General features: G+C 41.9%; 1 protein-coding gene and 1 long non-coding RNA gene across 3 annotated transcripts in view; one reads left to right on the plus strand and one right to left on the minus strand.

Moving 5' to 3' along the window:
* Window positions 1–24,033, plus strand: part of SPIDR (scaffold protein involved in DNA repair) — a 202,801-nt gene that overhangs the window by 89,516 nt on the left and 89,252 nt on the right. The window lies entirely within an intron of this gene.
* LOC121066635 lies at window positions 3,827–5,619 on the minus strand. The gene is made up of 3 exons (XR_005817884.1): window positions 5,573–5,619; window positions 5,102–5,152; window positions 3,827–4,075 (listed from the first exon to the last, which is right to left on the minus strand). It is a non-coding gene; the product is annotated as an uncharacterized LOC121066635 (long non-coding RNA).

A 24,033-nucleotide genomic window follows, 5' to 3' on the forward strand; every position in this document is an offset into this window, starting at 1 on the left:
GTCTCGCAATGATACTGGAGATCTAGCTGAACAGGCATTTAATTCTGGTGCAGGTCAGGGCTAAGGGTGGCAACGTTTCAGATAGTGTGAAAATTACACGAAGACATACTTCTCTCTGAGAAAACCCTGCCCACAGAAATGATTTTATGAAGTTCAGTGGTGGGGAAAACACTTTTTTTAAAAATAGGATTTTGTGATAATTTCCAAATCCGGTGAAAGACCGGGCTTGCTCCTTGATTACAGATGCCCCTGCAACGTCTTGCTACCTGGAGGTGCTTGGCACGCTGTGGTGTGGTGGGTGCCTTGGGGCCCCTCATGTCACAGTGGGTGTCTCATGGCCCCTCATGCTGTGTTGTGGTGGATGCCTCGGGGCCCCTTATGCTGTGGTGTGGTGGGTGTCTCAGGGCCCCTCATGCTGTGGTGTGGTCGATCCCTTGGGACCTCTCATGCCACAGTGGGTGCCTCATGGCCCCTCATGCCGTGGTGTGGTGGGTGCCTCAGGGCCCCTCACACCACAGTGGGTGCCTCGGGGCTCGGCACGGCGTGCCCGTGGCCCGCATGACTTGCCCGTGTTCTTCCCGCTCAGGGCTCAAGGTGGCAATGTTGTCAGTGCAAGGCCAGGTAAAGCCACCCAGCCGGCGCTCGGTTGACTCATCCCTTGAATTCAGCGTTTATTTGTCCAGAACTTTTTCTACGATCAAAGCTGCGCGTCCGTGAAGCCGTAGTGTGCAAAAGAGAGATTTGTTAAGGTTTGCGTGCCGTTGTTTTTGCATTGCTTTTAATAACCGGGTGCATTTTCTGTTTTGAAGGTAGTGATGAGCAGTCACCACACTGCTTACACTATTTTCTCCCCCATCCTCTTTGTATAACGCTGAAGAAGGCTGGGTGCTGTTGAGTGTGCCACCTACATTCTTCAAGACTTTTTCCTGCTCGTTGTCCTTGACCTTGGGATCAGCTCTTGATTGGGGAGCAGAAGCGATCTCCTCAATTCAGCTTCCATTTGTGCAAAACACTTGTAAACGTTTCAGAAATGCAGTGTAATTTTGTCCTCCCCCTCCCCCAAGATGTTTACAAAGTCCAGCCTTGAAGCAAGCTTGCCAGAGGAGAAACTGAGAACTTTCCTGCATGCCATGGGTTTTGTTCACAGCTACCTCCTGGCTATGGCATGCTTTTAACCTGTTGAAAGCCTAACAGACTCGTTCCTGGGGTTGTTTTTCTTTCTAACTACTTCAAATGACCCTTTCCAAGACTTTTGTGTCTTGTGATTTTTTAACATTTTATTCTAAGACTAATTCTCCATCCTCAATTGAACGTATGCAAGCTTTTTGGCTTGTTATTCCATGCCATTCCTTTTGCCTCTTATATCTCAATTCTGCTGTGATAAATCCATCCTTGATTTTAAATTATCAAGGAGCCTTCAGACGTATTTAATTACTGGGCTAGCCTCTCATTCTGTGTTCCTTACCAAGGCTCTCTGACAAGATATAAGATTTCATGCACTTAGGAGATCAAATAGAAAAAAATAAAAAATAAAAAAGTTCATGTGTGTTATGGTAAGCAGAGAGCAAACAGGATGACATTAACTTTTAATTGCCAGCCCCCCTAGTTGCATTTCTTTACAACACACATGAATTTTTTTGTTGGGTTTCTTATCTAGTTACTTATTGTTTTTCACAAGGGGGGAAGGCAGAGTGCATGCGCCTAACCCTGTATGATTTCTATGAGTCTAAATAATGCATCTGTAGTTTTCCCCCTCCTCCTGTCATTCCCCCTCCTCTTCCTGATTGGTATATTTGTTGGGGAAATATATTACTGGGGAAATATACTATTTACTGCATTTAAATGTATATTGAAGGCTTCTGGCACCGTTTCAGTAGCTCTTAAAGATTGATTGCTTGATAGCAAAATCTGTTGCTGTATGGACACTTTGCCTACCACCAATCTTCTTCACTCTGTTGTGCAAATGGTCCAGCAGTTGTCCATGCAACGCTGGATAATGGTTCTTTAGTATTACAAAAGGGTGAAGATAGACTTTCAGAAACCAATTGGGTTTCTGAAGCAGTTTGTCTGGCAGAAAGTGTTCTATTCTGTCTCTCCAACTCAAATGACAAGCAAGTGAAAACTTTTTGTCTGAGAAATCTGTTTTACTGAGCTGTGTAGGAGGCTCTTAAAAATTCCAACTGGGAAACCAACCTCCAACCCCAAACAGGGAACAATTTAAGATACGGTGGGATATTACCACAGTATTAACTTTTTGTAATTATTTCTTTTTGTAATAATTGCAGTATCGGTCATCTTACTGCTTTAAGAATAGAGTAAATATGAAGAAATATTTTATCTTGGGATATCCATTGGACTTTTCTTTAAACAGTAAGTAAAATGTTCTGTGAGATCTCATACTGTTGTGATAATTACAGTATGGCTGTCCAAGCAGCAAAGCTAAGCAAATCAAGACAAAACTTCTTCATAAAATTTTCACATTGAAGGAAGTAGATGCTACGTGCAAGTATAAAACATGGAAATAAACACATTTAAAATTTTTGTTTTCTCCTTCCAAACCATAGCCCTAATAGCTATTAGGAGCCTGAAACAGTAAACAGCTTAGTAACTACATAATTATATCAATAAACCTAACATCAAAATAAGTCCCAAAATTTATGTACAGATGGTTCCATTTTACATTATAAAGGAAGTTTTCTGAAGTCCATTTGCCTAAAACAAAGTTTTTAATGGAACAGTTTAATGGTTTGACCTCAGATCTGTGTATCCTTTTTTGAATGTAAATATGAATACCAAGGCAATTAACTCAGTAATTTACCAAGTCAGACTGAGTTGAAGTTATGTAGGTAGATATTGCTTTAAGCGTAGTTGGCATGCTGTCTCCTGTGCTCTGATGGAATCTCGTTCAAGTGTGTGTCGGCCCTGCTCTTGCTGTCTTAGCACTGGGGATAGTTCACCCTCAGGAAGTTTGGTTTAGATAAGCATCTGAATTTTTTGGGTACTGAAATCTGGAATGCTGCAGTGAAATCTGATGAGAACAGGCTCTCAGGATTGAGTCAGCAATACAGTTGGATCGGCTTGGATCAAAACAACTTGGATCGGTTGTTCAGCAATTCCACTGCCAGTTCCAGCCAGAAACAGAACACGGGGATGCAGGAAAAGAAAAACTAGAGGAAAGAAGAGGGAGTGTACTTCAAAAAAGTATGGGCAAACTTCAAAAAAGAGTTTGTGGAGGCTGTACACAAAGGTGAGGAGCTGTGAAGGAATTGCCATGTTCTCCCAGTACCAGCCTTCCAAACCTCAACACGAGTTTTGGTTCTCGGGGGGCTCTGCTCTTAACCTTAGGCAAACAGGACAGTGCATTGTTAGCAGTTGGCATCTGTGCTGTTTCACGTACCAGATGTAAGAGCAAACCTATGAAATTAGGCTCTGTGAAATTTCTCCTGCTTCTGATTCTTTGCAGTTAAAAGTACACTGAGTGTTGCAGGCACTCAGTTTTCAATCAAAATTTTCATCTTGGAAAAAAAACAGTTATCTACTTGAAGAGCTGATAGCGTAAGCAGAAAAGTATGGAAAAGTAACTAGGAGAAGGGAGTTGGCATTTTTCTCACTTTCTCTGAGTGCTACTTGATTTTCTGATCTCTTTCTCTGCATTCATTGGTTTCTAAATGTTCCTGTAAGTTCCAGAAGAGAAACATACTGCTCCCTCCTGAAGTCAAGTGAGCTGCTGTGGTTTTGCCAATTAACAACTAGTATGTGTTATTACTCTTACTACCCTGTTACTCTTGGTGGAAAATAAAAATGTGAAAGTATCTTTAGTTTTCCGAGTTTTAATTTATGCTTTGTTGTCCACTTCTTCTGTCACTGATAGATGGAGTTCAAACTACTTTTACCGGGTTTTGCTGAGAAAAAAGCTGTCCGTGACTGATGGCAATGGCTGTTTGGTACAAGGCTTGTGAGTCACCCGTTCTTGGAGTGGCCTCCTGAAACATAGCTGAAGCTTAATCCAGTGTAACGCACATAGGAGGAAGTTCTCACTGATTTCATTCATGCTTTTGGCATCCCAAAGCTATTCCTGGTGATAAAAGAATAATAGAGTGAATAAACAGCCAAAACACAGAAGAGAATGAATTTCAGGGAAGCTCAGAACACACCCAAGCTCTGATCCTCTTGTATACCTTGTACATACCTAATCCTCATCCACACTTTAATACTACAGATTAAATGTTCGAACATTTTTAGATGTTTGTTTTTCAGAAATTCTCAAGTCTGCTTTTCAGAAGTGTCCTATTAATGATTTGCATATATTTACATTTTGATAAGGTGAAGTTTATTTAAAAAAAATCATTTCTGGAAAACAAAGAAGGGAGAGAATTTTTAAATCCCTGAAATATGGATGAAAAAAAAAATAACTGAGTAAGTTTCTCTGCATAGAGTATAAAATAAATGAGAGAACAGAGAACAAAAAATGTCAAGAAACAAGAAATCTATAGTATTTCTCAGTGGTTGCAAGCCACCTTAGCTTGTGCTTAATTTTAGAAGGTATTGAGGGCATATTTAACTTTCTTTGCCTTTTAGCTCTGAAAATCTACCTGTTCTACTGATCCCTAGCTAATTTCCACTACTTTTTATTTTATTTGGCTAGTAGAATATTTTCCTTGTATTTCCTCCTGCTTCTGTTTTTTTTTTTCAGTAATAGAAACTTCTTGCACTTGCGTTTTCTCTCATCTTGTTGCAAAACATTAAAAAAAAATCCTACTAGTTATGTATACCGATGGCTCTCTGTTGCCGTCAGTGAACTGCAGTTATATTTTTATACGTGCATGTGTAGCAGCACAAATTGGCTGCTTTTTTTCAGTAGCTACGGGATGCAATTGGCTTCATAAAGCTGACTAGTGCTTTTCCAGGTCTGCTTTAAGTTTTATAAATTTAAATGAGTGAGTCTTCCTGTTGTCATATTTTCCAACAATACCAATTAGTACACATGATACACCACTTGAATATTTGTGACCTCTGGAGAAGAGGGGGGAAAAGTGGTTTTGGGTTTTCTAGCTGCTCAGATGTGGCCAGCTGGTGTAACCAACACTTGTGGGTTTCTTACCAGGAAAGCAATGTGTTTACCTCCTTTGCAGTTCTTCAGAGAGCAGGTTTCCTTAAGAAAAAAAAAAAGTCATAGATAGCATGAGATTGGTCAGCAGGTAGACATTTATTTCACCTTTTAGTATCAAGCTCTTAGATTTGGAGAAGACAGAATCACAGAGTCATCTAGGTTGGAAGAGACCTCCAAGATCACCGAGTCCAACCTCTGACCTAACACTAACAAGACCTCCACTAAACCATATCACTAAGCTCTACATCTAAACGTCTCTTAAAGACCTCCAGGGATGGCGACTCAACCCCTTCCCTGGGCAGCCCATTCCAATGCCTAACAACCCTTTCAGTAAAGAAGTTCTTCCTACTATCCAACCTAAACCTCCCCTGGCGCAACTTTAGCCCATTCCCCCTCGTCCTGTCACCCAGCATGTGGGAGAATAGACCAACCCCCACCTCGCTACAGCCTCCTTTAAGGTACCTGTAGAGTGCGATAAGGTCGCCCCTGAGCCTCCTCTGCTCCAGGCTGAACAATCCCAGCTCCCTAGCCGCTCCTCGTAAGACTTGTTCTCCAGACCCCTCACCAGCTTCGTCGCCCTTCTCTAGACAACAACAACAGCAGCAAAAACAACATTATGTATTTCTTAAATTGCCACAAACGGAGTGAGAAGGTGGGGAACTGGGACTGACACTGGGACTGCAGGCTTTGGAGACATCTGGATCTTGATGCATGGGACAGTGGCTAAGCAGATAGAATAACCCTAACAGCACGTAGCTTATTAATTATGATTAATAATGAAAATGATGCAGCTGTCTCGCTTAGTGTTTCCAGAACTTTATTTTGTCGTTGTGGTCAGTCATCATTGAGTAATTTATATCACTTTATCCCAAATATTTACACAAGAAGTGTCTGTGAACACTTTAGTACTGCCAGTCACGCTTCGTACCTGTTCAGGATGAGTTTTGGCTTCTTTTGGGGTCCTTTTGTATTTCCTGAAAAAAAAATAAATAAATAAAATAAAGATTAAAATCCACGTGTTAGGGTTCTGTTGTTTTTGGAGTGATGAAATTATATTTTATAAACTTTTTTTTGTACAATTAGAAATGTATGAAATAGAAAAGTATTTCTTGAAGAATCCCCTAATCACATCCTCTGGAAATGATTTTTTTCTCATATTTTTTTCATATTCCCTCACCTACCTCCTTCCTGCTCAATTGGAGCGGTGGAATTAGGGAACTCTCTCTTGGCTTCATCCTAGATTTGGTGCCAGCTATTGTTTCTTTTCCTCCTCGTTCTTTTTGTTACAGTAATTTATTAAAATATGTGAAGATTTTTTTTCCAGGAAGGAGATTGTATGGAATTTAAAGAAATTGTCCCAGAAATAGTAGACTAACTGGACTAAATGTATTGAACGAGTTAACATCCCGGCACCAATTTAATGGAGAATCTCTCATCTATAATTTTAGCTAACACTTTAAGAGTAGCATAAAATTATACCATTCATTGTTAATTTGTTCTGATAGATATTACTTTGGCTATAATGTTCATGAAACTAAGGAAATGCAGAGCTGAAATTCCAACTCGTCTATCTTTTTGCCGTGCATTAGAAGAAGGATGTTGTATGAAAGTAGAAAAAAATTGGATTGTGTTCCAAAATCATGTTTTATGAGGAGGGCAGTTCACCACCTCTGAAGGTATTGCTATCATTTCGTGATCTCTCTGGAATTTCTTAACAGCAGGGGAAAAAACAAGCAGCCCAGCGACAACGCGTGACTGGTTCCCTTGGCATGCTTCTGCAGAGTGCCGTGAAGGAAGGCGAAGTACAAGGAAAGCATCATAAAAGCTGGTGTCTAAGCTGATTTAAGCCCACCAGGGATGGGAAGTGTGTCTGAAGCAGACACTCCTATTTAGGGCAGGCAGAAGGGATGCATGGAGCGGCCGCAGCGCGGCTTGAGCCCACGTAAGGGCTTGTGGCTGAGTCACCCTCGCCCCTTGCTAGGTTTATATAAGCTCTGTCTCTTGCGGGGAAAGCAGTAAACACCAGAAACGATACGCAGTCTCCTAAAAGCAGCCAGCCCCCCCAAAACCTCAAGCATGCTGCCGTGCTGAAACGGGTGGAGAAAAAGGGAGGGGAAGGAAAAAGCAAAAAAAAAAAAGGCCAGTTCTAAGGTCCGAAGGCTTCGTGCCTGCCCTCCCTTCCCGAACGGCTCGCGCTGCCGCCTGCCTTGAGCGGTGAGGAGGTTTTCGTGCGACGCAGGGAGGGAGGGAAGGAGGGAGGGAGGGCAGGCAGCAGCTGCTCCCAGGTCCCAGCGGCCGCGGGGCCTGGACTTTCCAGGCTGTGCTGGTGGCGAGGCGGGGAGCGCTGCCCTGACGTCAGGCGCTGCTCCTGGGAATGTTTTGCATTCCTCTTCCTGGCAGTGGTCAGGTGGCTTCCAGCAAGAAGGAAGGAACAGCCGCTTCCAAAAAAGAAAAAAAAAAAATAATAAGGAGGCGGGGGGAGAGAGAGAGAGAACGCGAGGAGGAAAAGAACACTTTATAATAAAAGTATTGTGGGGGAGGCACTTTTATTAAAAGCCAGCTTGGAAATTAGAACCAGATGTTCTGCATTCGAAAGCTGCACAAATGTTAAACGCGTCTATTAATGACTGTGATGGCTGAGGTATTTGGCTATCTGCCTTGCTTTAATCTCTTTGCTCTGTATTTAAAAACAGTTGAGAAAAACAGATTTTTGTACCCGACTTTAGGCAGCTTCCTTTATACAAATGTTTAAAAGCAGAAAAAGGCACGGCTCTTCTGGGAGAGGAAGCCGCACAGATATTAAAGCAAGGAGCAAGCAGGGAAACGGTCACTGTTTGTCTTGTTCCTTTGTTAGTTTTAACATATGTTTTGTGCTGAAAATGAACATTCATTACAACATTAACTTCAGTGTGCTTCTTGATTTGTGGTTGTTGGATAATACATATGATGCGCTGGAGAGGTCAGAACGTGTAATTACTCTTGTTCGCAAAGTACTTCCTATTCCCTTAACTCTCTCCTTAATGTCCCTGTCAAAGCAGCAGCTCCTCGTTCTGACATGGGTACCGTAGGAACTGAACTCATCACAGGTGGTAATTGTGAAATAACCGCTTCGTAGCTAAAGAGAGACCTGAGCGCAAGGTACATTCAGCTGTCGAGAGCGGTGCCTCCACCTTGCTGCTCGTAGGCATTGGTGAGTAGGAGACGCTGAAAGCTCCTGGAGGGAGCTCTGCTCTGTGCGTCAGGGGCACAAGACACTGATAATGATGTGCCCTGTACAAGCGGATCTGGCTGTATCCCAGAAAGCACAAAGCTCCGTTTTAGGTGGGTTTCCAAGTTTTCTGTGTAAAGCGAGGACTGCTGGGGGGAGGCAGCTGAGATCCCATCTCCTTTCTGCTTGCAGATGTGGCGATGCCCTGAGTCCACAGCAGCTTCGTAGTCACGAGAGGGGAATTATTATTATTTTTTAAATAATTCAGATTTCCACAGGCATGAACAGATCCTGCCCCATGGTGGATTTAGCAGGGCTGCCCCTCGCCTGGCTGGATTCTGGCTAGCAGAGCCCGTGTGGCTGCAGTGCCACCATGGAGCCCCACCAGCCTTCTCGTCCAGTGTGGCTTTTTCATCTGGTCTCTCCTTATCCATCATCACTGGGAAGCTTAATTTATCTTCTAATTAGCTGAGCTGATTGTGCGGGGAACACGCTCCCTGGGGAGCGGTGCGGGAAGCTCGGAGGAAGGGGAGCGTTTGGCAGCCTCAGCGCAAATTTTGGCAAGCCGTGCCTGGCGCTCAGGTGAGGCCCGTGAACGCCTGCGCGTTTCCTGGTACAGGCTGAAATGGAGAGGCTGCTTCCTGCTACAGGGCGGATGCTTTGTTGAGGAATTTCCAGCAATGTTGAGAAGTGCTGACTCACAGTATGCAGGCAAGGGCTCCAGCTGAGCCTGGGCTGAGGGGAGGGCTGCGAGCTCTTGGCTGAAGGCAGCAAAAAATGTTGCTGTAATGTACTGTTTTATTTTTAGCAAGGGGGAGGGGGGAGAGAGGCTGTGTTGCTTAGGGTGAAATGCTTGCTCGTGGTTTCAAAATGACAGACACTTTGATTTTTTTTTTCTTTTCTATTTTTAGAATTTGGAAAACAGGTTGTTTTGCTAAAATACAGACGCTTCTCTGTTTCCCCAGTAAATGGGTTGTTGTAAAGGAGCCTTAAGGAGCTCATGCAAGAAGCCTTTTACCACCACCTGGTTCAAAATATCCTTCAGAGTAGGAGATACGAAGTATTTGGGACTGAAACTAATTAGCACCTACTTGCATGTATTTCTCACTTGCTAAGGCGGCTCCAATTGTTGAAATTGAAACCTAGCAGGTATTTGATTGCCTCTATTACACCATCACCATGAAAGCTTGGTACTTTGGTTCTGTCCTTGGGCTTTTAGCAGTCACTTCACAAGTATTTTCCCATGCGTTTTCCTTCTTTCTGAACAGAAAACACTATATACTGTTTTGTGCTGGCGTTGGCCAGAAACTAGAGAGGAGGAGGAGTCATGTCGAGTTATACCACCTCTCAAAATTTAATTTGTCATTAAATTGTGGGGACAAAGTTCGGTCTCTTTATTTACATCCAGTACTTTTTTTTTTTTCTAATGTGTTGTCGTGCGCGCATATTGTTTGAGCGTTGAACAAGCACCGAGTATTTTGGGCTGATCTCTGTAGGCGCTGTCCCACAGCGTGTCATGAATGGGATACAAATTTGTAAAAGAACTTTGACGCTTGCTTCTAATGTCTAAAATTTGATGTCAGCTATTCATCATTCACAGCTCTCTACATCTGCGTAAATAATAGCTCAGAGCTCTTTTTTTACATTTTATTAGTGAATTATGTAACCGTGAATCATCTGCAGACTTCTAACCACAACACGAATAATTTTTGAACCTGTAGCATAAACCAGATTTTGCATGTACCAAAAAAAAAAAAATCAAAACAAAAAGAAACCTCCAGACCTTTTATAGCAACCCTGCAGCAGCTGGCTTGAGAATAAGTGATGTGCAGTTTCCCTGGGGAATCCCTCTTGTAGGTAAATAATGTTCAACTGCCCTCCTCGGTTTTTGGCCTGGGACCGAGTGATGGTACCCGTCCAGCAGGATTCTCATCAGACAACAACAAAGAGAAAGGATACTTCTCTGCTGGGTTACACATCTAAAACCATTCTGTTGGAGGGTCCAGGAATGCTGGTGTGGCCAGATGAAGAGCAGACGAGTCATGGATGCATCAGGAGGGCCCGGGAAGGCAGGGCAGCGTTCGAGGAGCCAGCAGTGATGTTGGTCTCGGCTGTGTGGAACCTTAGCCCGTTCCCATGACAAGTGGTGAGCTCGTTTGTTAGCTCACCATTGTGTAAAGTCCCAGTCTTACTCATTTTAATGGAAATACAGTTCTTGTATGTGAACCTCTGCTGATTTTTGTGGACAGAAACCATTGTAGGCTGCACACATATCACAAAATTTCTCAATCATATCCACTTTCACTAACGACTCTAACCTTGCCAGCTACCCATCTCCAAGAGAAGGCTGTTCTAACCATATCTGCCAGTTCCCTCGAAGATTTTATAGCAGCTGCATAATCCCTTTTAGGAGTTGCATAAGCATCTTTTCTTCGGTTGTGTCCTGGCACTCGCCACTATACTTGGAAAAATAATATAGGTCTTACATTAATTCTAGCCACCTGTCAGTAAGATTCAGGCCAAGAGCCGTGAACTAATAGCCTTGCTCGTGTCCCCTTTAGATTGATGTGTCATCCGACCTGGGTGGACATGCCTCAACTGGATTGCCTGACTCCAGATAACCCCTTCTACAATATGCTGCTGCTTGGCCCTTTTCTGGTTTGGACGAGGCACAGAACATTCCTTTTCGCAAAGATAGTGTCCCCAAACTTCTTGAAAATAAATAAATAAATAAGAATACACGAATGTCGTCCAGCTTTCCAGGAAAAGCGTTGGTACGACGCGTATCAATTTAGTAAGAACATCTCCTCGTTTTACGGTCAGCTTTTTGTAATTGAATCTGCCCCAATAGAATCCAGGAGTTCTTTCTAGTAATATCATACTTCACAGGCTGGTTCCTGTCTTTAATGCAGACATGCCCTGCAAAGAGCGTTCTGCTTGTGGCAGCGTGTGCTTGTGACTTCTGAGATATATTGGTCTCCTCTTGCTGGCTGTTCTTGTGTAGCTTTCTGATCTCTCCACTCCTTGGTATGATTTTTCTGCTAGTTGCACTGCGGTTTTGTTAGCTGTGCAAAATCTCAGTGATTTGTGTCTACGCTCCAGTTGTCGTGCTATTTTCTGTTACTGTGGCACTGTCTTAAACAAATCAGGTTTGCTGTTGATCTTGAGGAATTTCTTACACCCTCCTCCTACCTTCACTTAGGGTCATCTTGACACGCTATTCCTTTGTGATTGTAGTGAGTAACCAAAAAGAGCAAGCAAGCCATGTTGTGGGTACATGTTGAGTAGTTATCATCATCATCACTTATGTGATAGGAAGAGACAATTAATGACAATGCTCAGTTTCTCCGTAGCAGCTTCTGTTGGTGTTCAGAACAACTCGGCTCAAGAACTGCACTGCATATTTGTTCCTTCCTGGGTAGGGCAAAAGGGTGAGGCAGTGGATTGCACGTTTACTTCTGTATAAAGAAAAGATTATGGTGGTAAAAAATAAGACGCTTTAAAGATGAATAGTCAGAATTTGTGTATCCTAAGCAGTGTAATTAAGCCAGTCCAATTGTTTTAATAAACAATAGCAGAAGCCTTCGTCAGGAATGTTAAGGAACAAACACAGTGAATATATGAATAGTTTCAAAGAGATCGAGGGAAAAAGATGGAACAGACAGTTCAGGAAAAAATAGCTTACCATTATTTTGTGAGCATGTGCAGCTCCGACAGCCCCATTTCAAATTGTCGTTTCAATTCTCCTGTTTTTAAGTCTTCTCTTTGCATTTTAGTCTTTTTCCTTTGCTGTTTTCTTTTCATTACCATCGTGATTCTGTGGTGTAATTAGAGCTAGCAGCTGGATCACAAACCATCACTTGAAACTTAAACTAAATCAAGGTTTGCCTCTTCCAAGGTAGCAATGAGTCATATGTGATGTTTGTCTGCTCTGGGATTCCCATATGTGTATTGGGGCCCCAGTAAGCAGTAGGCCAAAAATGAGTACATCTGCAGTTGTCAAGATTTGTGCCTGCATTGCTGGTTGTAGGCCTGGTAAAGGGCTTCGTTATTGGCATGCTCATATGTAGAGCCTTGTGGAGTATGTAGCTTCAGTGCATGCCAAAGTCTGATCATCCATCTGCCTAGCACTGCTGGAAACCCGAACACGATAGCTTGCTGATCCTTTTCCTGTGCTGCTGATTCCAAAGCCCATTTCAAAATGTCTGTGCTGATGTACAGCTGGGAAAGTTTTCTGTCTTTCTGTGTTCCTGGCCTTCCACAATCATATGTTCTTCTGAACGAACAAAGCTATCAAAGGAAGCAGATATGGTCATGTGTATACAAGACAAAACTTGACAGTTTTGACACACATCTGCCTGTATTGGCAGGTGTATGATGCTGTAGGAGAGGCTTTGTGGAGCAGAATGCAGTGTAGGAGATTTGGTATATGTGTATACCAAAAACCCCGTAGGGTTTTACTCCAGCCTGGCTGTAGTCTGGTCCTGGTGGACCAAATGCCTTTTAGCAGCTGGAACACAACTCCAGGTTTAGTTTCATCCAAAAGGAATCCAGTTTGTGAGCTCAGAACACTGCTCCACAATCCAAACCAAAACATGGGGAAGACTGAGAGACTTACTTCAACAGCACACCACAGATCTGGACAGAAGGAGTGGTGTGGACACACCCATGGGTGACCAGACATCAGACCAATCCATCTTTTTCAGTTTGGCTTGTTCTAAGGATTCCTATTGTCATACATATACACAGATGCACAGTCGTAAACAGATAACCCAGACACTAAACTGCTCTTCTGACACTAACAAGAATTAAAAAAGTGGATGTTCAGTTTTCAAATACCTGGGAGTTGCTGAGTCTGATGATGGTAACTGTGTAGTCATCACTGCAGCTGATGAAGTTCAGGGCATTATCCCGTTTTATCCTTTTTCCTTCTGGAGCGTCTAAGACCATGCTGAAATGCTGACATTGTTCCATTGTAGCCGGTATGTATTAACTTGAAAGAGGTAAGTTTTCATTCCCACGGCTACCCTAGAAATTGCTGACAATTTGTGCTGTACCATATGCAAACAGATACTTGGAATGATAAGTGGGGAAACCAGTCTTAAATACTATTAACTTTAAAAAGGAACAAGTTCAAAGCCTACTGCAATATGGACACCTAGGAGGGACTTGTGTACATTACCTAAGGAAAGTAAGGTGGTGGTCCTTTTCTCCCTCAGTGCAAATCAGGAATTTCTGGTTCTTTCAGGCTTAATTTTGGTGAAGTGATAGGATAGCGGTATCATCTAGATAGAGTAAAGCATGCACACCGCAGTAATCACAGCTTCTTGATCTCCCCAGCATCTAGCTTCGGTGCCGAGGTTTCCTCCCAGCAGAAGCAGGCAGGCTGCTGGGGGCTTCACCTTGCTCCTGTGCGGGGCCAGCTTTGAGCCAAGAAGTGTGTGTGGGACAGGGCAATGGGGCAGTCAGACCCCGACAGGTTTGGGCATCTCGTAGCACATTGTTAGAGCTTACTCTTCTGAATGGCAGAAGTGCAAGTAACAAGTTGTTACAAGCATTTATTTTAGGCAGACGAAAAACTGAGCTGTCAATATGTATGTCAATGTGCAATTGCCTGGAGACAGCATTGCAGTAAGCTTAGGTAATAAAAACTGGGCTGAGATAACAATTGATGTACCATACAGAATGGGCGATCGCTTTACAGATTTTTCCTTTTCCTGTTTTCCTCTTTCTGTAGAGAATACATATTGCACTGAAGACAGAGATATGGAAAGCCTTGGCAACTACTACTATGCCAGAGAGTTGTTCTGCTCAGGAGGGGTGCAGTTCCCAAGAAAGACGTCAAATATAGCAATTAATGTTCTTCCTTCATGTGATGGATACTGTCTGTATTTAGAAACATCTGAGCTTGCGCTCCAATACAAGTCACGTAGCATTTTTATTGGTACAGTGAGGAGCTTCAGTGTTTTTGCTCGTGATACTTGAGGCTTTGCTCCCAGACATAGTTTAGAAATGCGTGACATTCCTTTTACGTTTCGAAGCGAAAAGTGAGCCAGGGTGAGCAGGAAGGACATTCCATAGCTCAGTGAATCTTTTAGCAGTTTTTCATTGTGTCATATTTGTTTTCAGAGAAGCAACTTTAAACTGGGGCAATACAAGCAACAAAATAGTTTTTGCCTCACATAAACAATGTGATCAGAATCTGCTCGTCTATAAGGAGTGCTCGTTGAGTCAGTTGCTGTTAAGATATACAGCTTTTCTCTTGACAGCCTTCCCTCAGACTGTTCAAAATGTAGTATCGTCAAAATAAACAATATTTTAGTTTTTCTTCCTTCTTAGCTTCCCCTGTATCCCTAACAGTGAAATAGTAATAACATCATTTAAAATAATCTGTCCTTGTATCCAAGTCTCTAATAGCTGGGATGTGGCTCCAGAAATTCTGCTATGTAACAAATCACTTCCTATATCCTTGGTCATATTTTATATCTTTTTTTTTTAATTTCCCTTTGTTTCAGAACGTAGACAGCAGCAAACATTATGTTGGTTATTTCTCTTCCTGTCCTCCCTCTCCTCTTTCTCTCCTCCTGTTTTGAGGAAAAGTGCTAAAACACAAATTTATTGTTTTCAAACCAGGGACTGCTAATTTCTGCAAGGAAAACTGTCGCTTTTGTCTTAAACATATTCATTTTTTTCTGGTTTTGTTTTAACCCGCATGGAAATAATCACTCTCTGAATTGATATGTGTTTTCTGTAACCTCTGTGAACTGGTAAGGAAGAGTTTGAGGCCTGGAACAAAGATTTGGGGCAATAACCTCAAATTTCTTAATACAGTAATGCTATAAATGGACATTTCCAAGGTCTTATATGTAGAAATGTTATCAGATACTGCCAGCACAATCCTGAGGTCAAGAAAAGAGTTGCCAGCCAGCCCAGATACCTAACTGGCGGCACAGGGTCAGAGCTTTCTCTTTAGGCAAAGCTAACTTGAAGTCCACGTGTGTAACCTTAACTCCGCTGGAGCCCTCCGGGGTCACCTTCGCAGCCTGTACAGGGACAGAGGAGGATCATGTGCCTTGACCTCGTATGCCACGACTGTGTCATGGTAGGCCATGTTGTACAGCGGGATGTGCGCCAGGCACCTGATCAAAATATCATCCCCGTCCCTGCTGCCTCTCCACCCTACACACGCTTGCGTGCCTTGTAATATAAGAAGGAGTATGGCCAAAGACTACTAAATGAGGAAAAATAGACTATGTGTTCAAAATGCTGTTTACATTCCCAATTTCGCTTGTTTTTTTTTTGCCACAGGCTTCCTGTTTAACCTTCAGCGAGTTATCTGAGCCTTGATTCTGCGTATGAAAAATGAAAATAATGGCGCTTCTCAGTTTTACTGGATTATTAGTAAATTAAATTAATGTTAGGGAAAAACTGGCATACTAGCTTTGAGGAAAAAAAATATTAAAAAAATAGATATTTTCTTAGGATGGTTGGGTGAGCTATGTCACAGGCTGTTGTAGCTTCCAAGAGCAGCAACACCACATCGAGGGAGAGATATAAAGATGCTTTTTTATGAGCTCTGAATCTTGTGCTGGTTCTCTCTAGAATCGTGTGCAGACTCATCCTGAGGATGTATTTGTTTATACAGAGTGTGAGAATAAAGAACATATCCAGGTGTATTTACTAGCCAGAGAAATTCACTTTGTAATTGAGAGCAAAGAGGGGAACTTCAGCTCAAACCAAGTAATTTGTCCATGTTAAAAGCAGCTAAAGAGAGACTAATTAAGTGTGTAATTAAGTGAATATATAGAAAATAAATTCAGCATATAGTGCCTGTGTGTAACGGAATACATTTTAAAACAGTAAATAAGTACACAGTGAACTTTGAGTCACTTTCATATACGAATACATGTTTTACTGTCTAATGCTACATTCATTTTTATTTTCTATTTAACTGTTAACTGTATTTTTACCAAAACTTTTTAATATAAAAGCCAAATATTTAAGACCACATGTAATATTCAGAATATTATTGCATGAAGTCATCATAAGGACAAAATAAATAGGTCATAAGCAATTTTTGGAGCTTTTCTAACAGGAAGGCATATCTTGTGGGAGAACAGCTTTAATAGCCAGGTATGAAAAACGAAGGAGGGGACAGCCCACCCTTGGTTTTGAATTAGGTTTCCTGTTAAAGTTGTGGTGGGAAGCATTTTTCCCGGAGGAGGATGTATGCCATTCTGGTGTGTTTGCCTAAAAAAGCTGAATTCGGTCATTGTGTCTGTCTTTTGGCTTCCTTCCCACACTGAAAGTACCGAGCAAACTCCCGGCTGCTGCTCCCTGTGAGCTCGATATCCTCATTAAAGATCAGGGAAAAGAAAGGGGAAAACCCAAGGAGGTGAGTGAGTTCATTTACATGCTGTGCCAGGGCCAGCGCATGGTTCGACACGTGATATGACAGCAAACCTTTTTGCTGAATTTGCTAAAGCCATTGAGAGGCATTTCAGCCTGCACAGATCTAACACGGACGTTTCTGATTTACGTGCAAGAGTGAAAGTGCTTTATAACCGAATTGCATAACGTAAATAACTCGTCTCCTATTTAGTAAGACGCAGAGCTGTGACAGCGTTTGAAGTTTATTGTTTTGTTGCTGTTTTTGTTGTTACTATTAAAGCCTGGACTATTTGATAATTGCTATCATCCCTGTCTGGAGGGAAGATCTGTGTTCCTGGGAGTCGTACGGTCCAGCTGATGATTTAGCTAGGTGGAAGGGGCAATGAAAAGCACCTAAAGTGAGCTACGCTGATGTTTGTCTTACGCTGTGACATCTGCTAGGACACTTTTTTTTGTCTTTCAAACTGGATTCTTTCATGATGGTGTTTCACTGCTGTTCCTGAGCAAAGAGCCCCTGCTGCTGCCCAGGGCTCTCCAGCACCCACCAGTTACCATCCACCGACTCTGTGGTGTTTTCCTGGGTTAGTGCACTGAAGCTGCCCGCAGACTAGAGGGGAGCAGGGCTGGGCCGTCTTCTGAGGGTTAGCCAGCTGTTAGATATGCTCAGCTGAATCATCCAGCTGCCTGGTTTTGTCTACACTAAAGAGTTTTTCTGGACGTGGAAAGGGTTTCAAGAGAACCTCTTTATCTTCTTTTCTGAATTTCCTTATATCCTTCTAAATGAAAGTTGACCATAACCTGTTATGACTTGCTGACACAGGTGGAGTAGCAGCCTCTTAGCATTACTTAGCATCATCCAAATTGAAAAAGAAGACCTTATTATAAAATATGTTGTTTAGTAGTATAGCAGCTTTACACTGATGAAGACTGTAGCTTCTGGTCTACCCTGTTCAGGAAAAAAATGCACTAGAATAATGAGTGTATTTATACTGGTACAAGTATGTCTGTACAGCGAGAATCACTGTTGGGTAACTGAATTGGTAAAAGCAAAGAAACACAACTCCACGATGATAGGTAAGGGCTTGAAAGGCATGCATGAACTCAGGTCCCTGTATAAGTATATTGAGCCTCCATGTAGATATAGCACTTGGTCATGCACTCAGACCTTAGGAAGCCCATAATGGATTTGAAGGACTTACAGAAAAAGAGGTTAGATTAGTTTGGGCTGAGGGAAAATGGAGATGACAGCTCAAAACAACAAAAACCAGCAGTATGACACAACAATGGGAAAAGTTAGGTAAAGTGAGATAGTTCCTAACTTTTCTGCCCTTATTTTTTTTTTTATGTTCAAGCATACCTTCAGGGGACACACATCACTAAAATTATTGCTTCTGGGTAAGAAATCTCTCTAGTTTTCCTAAAAAAAAAAAAAATAAATTCTAGGTCTTGCATGGCTGCAAGTAACTATTGTACTCTCTGATCTACTCGTACGTTGTTTTGCGTGTTTTTGGTGGATTCTACTCCAACCCAGAAAATTACCCATGCATATATATAAGGGGAGGAGAGTGAAAATTCAAAGGGAATTGTATCTGTTCTTTTCTTCGCTTTTTTTTTTTTTAACTTTGCTAATCATTTTATGTGTACTTTTAGAAACTGCATCTCCTCAGACATATCAAAGAGACATGGGCTTCTGTCCGCTTGGACTCAACTGAAAATCTGAGGCGTGTTTATTATGATCTCAGTTGTTCTTTAAAGGTCAGAGCACCAGCTTAATTTATGACTCAGCACTCTAGTTACTAGAGTCTAGGTAAAACAGAGACCATAAATAATTTTCACCACTGTTTCTTTATTTAGAAGTGTTCCTTTTGCACACAAAAATATGCTTGTCTTCTGCCCAAATGTTAAAACTTCGGTGAAGAAAACATAAATTTCTCTACTTCATAACAGCTAAGTAGAGAATAAAGAAATGTAATCACTGCTTGTTTCTCCTTGTGGAGAAATAAGTGACTTAGTGGGTTATATTCCAACAGACAGATTTTGTTTCTGGATGTTGGAAAGCTGAATTTTTATCTTGTGTTTGGGAAACCGTATCTGAGTTTAAGTAGAAATAAAAGTTTATTGCAAAGATCGAGACTTAGAGGGAAAGGTTTAATCACAAAATAGTAAAATATAGTGGAAAAGAAGTCTGTGTAGGCTGATCGCAGAATCTTGGAATTTTTGTTTGTTTTATGGTTACCATTAAAGCAAAACATCACCACATTTCTGGGAATCCTACATGATCAAGGATTATAACACTGACACCATGTTTATGTTCATTTGTCATTGAAATTTTTAAAAGCGAATACTTATCTGTTGTCTGATTAAAGTTCCTCATGCCTGCTACCAACCAAGCAAATGCCTAACAATGTTTTCTCTCACTGGATTTTTCACTGTTCCTGCGGTGGAAGCTCCCTTTTTCACATCTTGGTTTTGAACTAAGAAGTTCAAAGCTGGTGACTGGATGACACTTGGATGAAGAAATAGTTTAAACCTTGGTAGTTGACCCAATTCCAAGTAAAGATAAACCTTTCTGATTTACAGAGTGTTGTGCATCAGCTTGGTCTGCTGTCTCCAGGAGTTTTGTCTGGAAAAATAAAATGTAAAGTATATACTCGGCTTGGTTTTCAGGAGGAAAGCTCAGAAATGGCTGTTGTCAGAGCTCTTTTTTTGCGTTTGTGGGTTTGGTCTAGGCAAGTAAACTTTCTGCTAAGGGGGGAAAAAGAATCTGAACTCCTCAGCAAGTTAAGCAATCCGTAATATAGGGCTAATACCTGCCAATGTGAGCGGAGTTGAGGGTGCTTGCTCAAGGAGAGGTGGGGCTTTGCCCAGTCCTGATGCTCCTGGCTGACACTTCTGGGAAACCTGGCTCCGGCTTCTCCCGAACAGAAATCCCTCTTGTGACACAGTGCCACATACCCAGCTTTCCTACTCCCACTAAAGCTCTGCAATACGAGCGTGGTATTTCGCTTGTCATCTGTGCGATGCTGTGGTTAATTCATTCACCTGGAAGGTGGCTTGAGGAAAACCCATCCTTGTATCTTTTCTCCGAGGCTTGAAGCATCTTTAGGTTTAGTAAGTCCTTCTGGTAAACTGATGAAAAGGTTAGTGTAATGAGCTGTCACTATCCAAAAGTGAAACATTTGCAATATGAAACAAGTTAAGAGTTTTCTCAGCTTGGTCTTTTTTTCCTCATACTACTGAGGAAGCGATATTTTTCCCCCAACAAACATTTTGGACTTTTTTTCAGCATTTATTGAACATTTGGCTCCAAAAGACACCAAACACTCCTAGATCAATTCCAGTGATAACTGTGTCCTTTCAGACCTTTAAAAAAATTAATATGTAAGTTTAGGCTGTTTTTTTCCAAATGTCTACATATTTTTTTAGACTTCTCACAGCTTGATGCTAAAGCTTGAGGCACTGTGTTATCATAAATGGATGTGTTTAAATCCTTGAGTATAAACTTAGGATATATGACCATATCTGTATGTGGTAGAAATATATTGCAGCAATGTAAGTTATACCACTGTAACTTTGAATATAAGCCAGCAGTATTTGTCTTGCTCCCCGTACTGCTCTGCTCCCACTGGAACTGATCTTTTTGCCTGTCCTCCGTCATTAGTCTGGTGAGCAATGTGAGTCTTGGATTGTTTCCTTGCAACTTCTTGGTTGGGCTGCCACATCCCTTTGTGCTTTATTTGTTGCCCACTTGTTTGATTAGATTAAGGAAGGATTAAAGGATCCAGTGCCCTTAGAAAAAGGCAACCCATAGTTTATAAATGTGTAAATATAATGTAATTACTTCTTAATTCCTTCTGTTAAATAAGAAGGAGGATTTCTCAGCAGATAAACCCTAACACTTTTTTGAAAGTCAAATGAAGGCAATGTGCTGACTCAGAGATGTGTGTGCCAAAGATCTCCTGCAAAGCTCAGGTTTTAGTTGATACGAAGAACTTCAGCTACTTTGATCTATCTGCGATCCAGATAATATATCTTGCCAGTCCACACTGATTTCTGACCATTCTGCCTTCCCATAATCAAAGGAGGTTTTGTGAGGTTTTGTCTCCTCTTGGAAAGCTTAGGGTTTGCCATCAATCGGTAGTTCAGCGCTGTTTACATTAGCAGTGGTAAAGCATATAATAAGGGCAGGACTCGGCTTTTATTCTAGAAATTAATGCTTAAAAGCCCTAGTGGCCATGCTTCTATCTCTACCATTAGCGGAGACGTACTGGTGGTAATTCTGGGTAAATGACTGGCCTAAAAGCTTAGCCAAAAAAAAAAAAAAAGGCAGCTTAGTAACTTCCTGCCTTGTAAGTTCAGTTGACCTCCTTGCATTTGTTTTTTATTTGCTTCAAAAATTAAAGTAAAAATAAACAAACAAACAGAAAGCACAAAACTCTTTAAAACAAAGGAATAAGGGAACTCTGTGAAACACCCAGGCCATGTCCTGTGTGCGTGGATGCAGTTCAGGGGCTCTGCCTGTGTGCACCAGTCTGCAAATGGTTTCATGGAGCATCTCAGCGACAAGCAGAATCAGTTTTGTACAAGTGCTGTCAGTTTCAATTGTATATTATTTTACTCTTTGAGAATTAGCATCTTGATTTCTGGATACCTTGCCGACTGTTTTTCCTGCCTCCTGTGGCAGAGGAGTGGAGAAGCATTTCTCTAGGCAGCACTGTCCTCTTATGCTTTTGTAGCACACTGGCAGCGGTGAGTTTCACCTACTTTATTCTTTTTGTGGTTTGAAATGTGTTATTTCTCTTCTTTCCGTCTCCAGCTTTGCTGTCAGTGCTCCATATTGTGATTGAGACTGTTTTTATTGTACCTCACAGATCCGTAACCGGCTGGTTCTCAACCAGCTACCTGCAAGAAACTGATCATTAGAGCAAACAGCACGGCCGCGCTTACATGTCTCTGCTAGACTGGTGTCAAAACACTGCTATCAGAAGTGACGTCAATTCTGTGTCAAAGGTTTCTGTTGTCTTTTTATTTTTCTTCCCCTGAAGACCCTGAACATGATCTGTTAAGAGGCTTGTACAGTGATTACTCACTTTTCACCCTAGCATAAAGGCGCACAGCTTGTCTGTCTGCCACAGGGCGCTTGAAGGCAGTTTCTGAAAGGTTCAGAGCACTGCCCGAAGTGTAATAAAGGGCCTCCTTATAAAGAGCTCTATCTTAAAGAGTTGAGAGTGTAAATTCTCGCTGTGAGAAAGCTAAGATCAACTCTGGGTACATTATAAATGACTTAAACTGCAACGAGGTTAGGTACCACACTTTAAGAAAAGAATATAGATCGTGGTTTTAGTGTTTTAGTTATTTCTTTTACTTTTGGATTTGGACCATTTTGGTGCTTTAGTTTTAACAGGAACTAGGTTACATTAAAAGAGCGATTTTGGAAGCAGCTCTCACAGCCTTGGGCAGTTCCTGGCTGCCTACCACAACTGTGAAACAGCAAGTCACAGTGTTAGTGTTGAAGACCTCATTGCCCTTGGAAGCTGGGTTTTGAATGTAATTTTTTATGCTTTTTTAAGGCAGTAAAGAGTATAAGGTAGGGGATGGTAGCAGGAGCTCTGGCACCCGTGGTCAAGGCCTGTGGTACACCTTCACCTCGGCTGTCCCGCCTGTTCCTGTGACGTGGCACAGTTTGCTTCCATCAGGGGCTCTGCCCTGACACACACCAGCCAAGGGTGGCTGGTCCAGCTATCAAATGCTCATTTTTTTGAAGGCAGGGGGGTTTAGTTTACTTTGTTTTTCAAGTTGGGTGAGACCTTGATCTGGTTTTGCAGCACAACCCACAGACTGAAGCTGATAAATGAGAGGTGGGGGTAGACCACAGTGTGAGGGTGGGAGCACCTTTAACTGGTGTAGCTAACGTCTTGTAGCGTGAGCCAGAGCTTCCTCTACTGGGTCGCTTTAGACAAATTACCATCCTCTCCCTTCCTTTCTGATTGCCTGAGATGAGGGGAGAAATACCTTAACTGAAACAGGAATTACAAGACACCTATTTATTAAAACTGTTGTGCGAGCCTTGTAATTTTTGTGCAATGCTCGAAGATCTTCAAGAGAAGGGTACTTCTTAAGAACTAGTTATTGCTTTCAGTCAGTTACCATGACATGCTTAACACCTGCATATTTAGATGCTGATGCAGTAACAGTTTTAATTTTATAAAAATAAAAAAAAAAATCAGGAAAGGAGACATCCTGCTCTCTTAGATATGGAGCTAAGCATGCTGAGTTTCCAGGCTTTACAACAGTAGCTCATTATTCTGAGGGCTGAAGCTATGTGCTTAGAAAAACGTTCAATTGGTTGGACAAATCCATTTAGTAGAGGTGCTGAGAAGTCACTGATGTTCTCCTTTCTCTTTTGAATCTACAATAAATGTGATTTCCCTCTTTAAGTCTGCAGGACTAGCTTAAAACAGCCCCTTGGTCTTGGAGTTAAAATTATCTATTACTTCGTTAAAACAGCGGTGCAAAATGAATGGCTGTGGTACAAGATGGTGGCAATTTGGAAACGCAGTTCCTGAGCCGCACTGCCTTATTTTGTATGCCAGTGAGTTAAGTGAAAGCTTGGAGCTAATAAGTATTTTCAGTCCCAAATGTGAAAGTCTATTTCAGTTTAGCTTTACCTCAGTTTCCTTATGCACTTTCTTTGTCTGATAAAAGCCAATACACCCACGTACGTGTACAAACAAACAAGAAAGCTATGAACTGAGTAATGCGTCTCTCTTGAAGGCTGGGAAGGAAAGGACTGGTGTTTCTCTTCCTATATGTGCACACTCCAAGGCACGCTGATACCAACAGGCTGATGGAAGCCACATAAACGTGCCATGAGTGCGATGTGAAACTTTACGCTTAACATTCGGCAACTTACAGCTATAGTTTGGAGTTTCGGTAGACTTCTGTTGAAAATTGGCCTTTTAGATAGATTTGTGCGTTCTGTTTCTACGGGGAAGAGTGAGTTGGCAGAGTGTCTGGGCAATTAAGTCTTTTGCTATGTTGATAATACATAACAGAGGTAATAGTTTGATAAAGGTGGAGTTAAAATGCTCTTGAAGCTGTATACTGGGCCCTTAATTACTAGAATATGACTTATGTTGTACTAATGGTAATTTTCCCTTTGATGTGTTTGGCCTAAGACTTAGACTTAAACCCATCTTTGTGACTTATCTTTTCTCTGAACTGAGAGGGCTCAAGAATGAATACTTCCGAGAGTACGAGCTGGCGATGGGGAAAGCACCTCCTTTTGCTTTGTGCCTCCATCTCTTTCTCTATGTTTACTTCT

The sequence above is a fragment of the Cygnus olor genome, chromosome 2 (assembly GCF_009769625.2).
Source record: "Cygnus olor isolate bCygOlo1 chromosome 2, bCygOlo1.pri.v2, whole genome shotgun sequence".
Classification (NCBI taxonomy): domain Eukaryota; kingdom Metazoa; phylum Chordata; class Aves; order Anseriformes; family Anatidae; genus Cygnus; species Cygnus olor.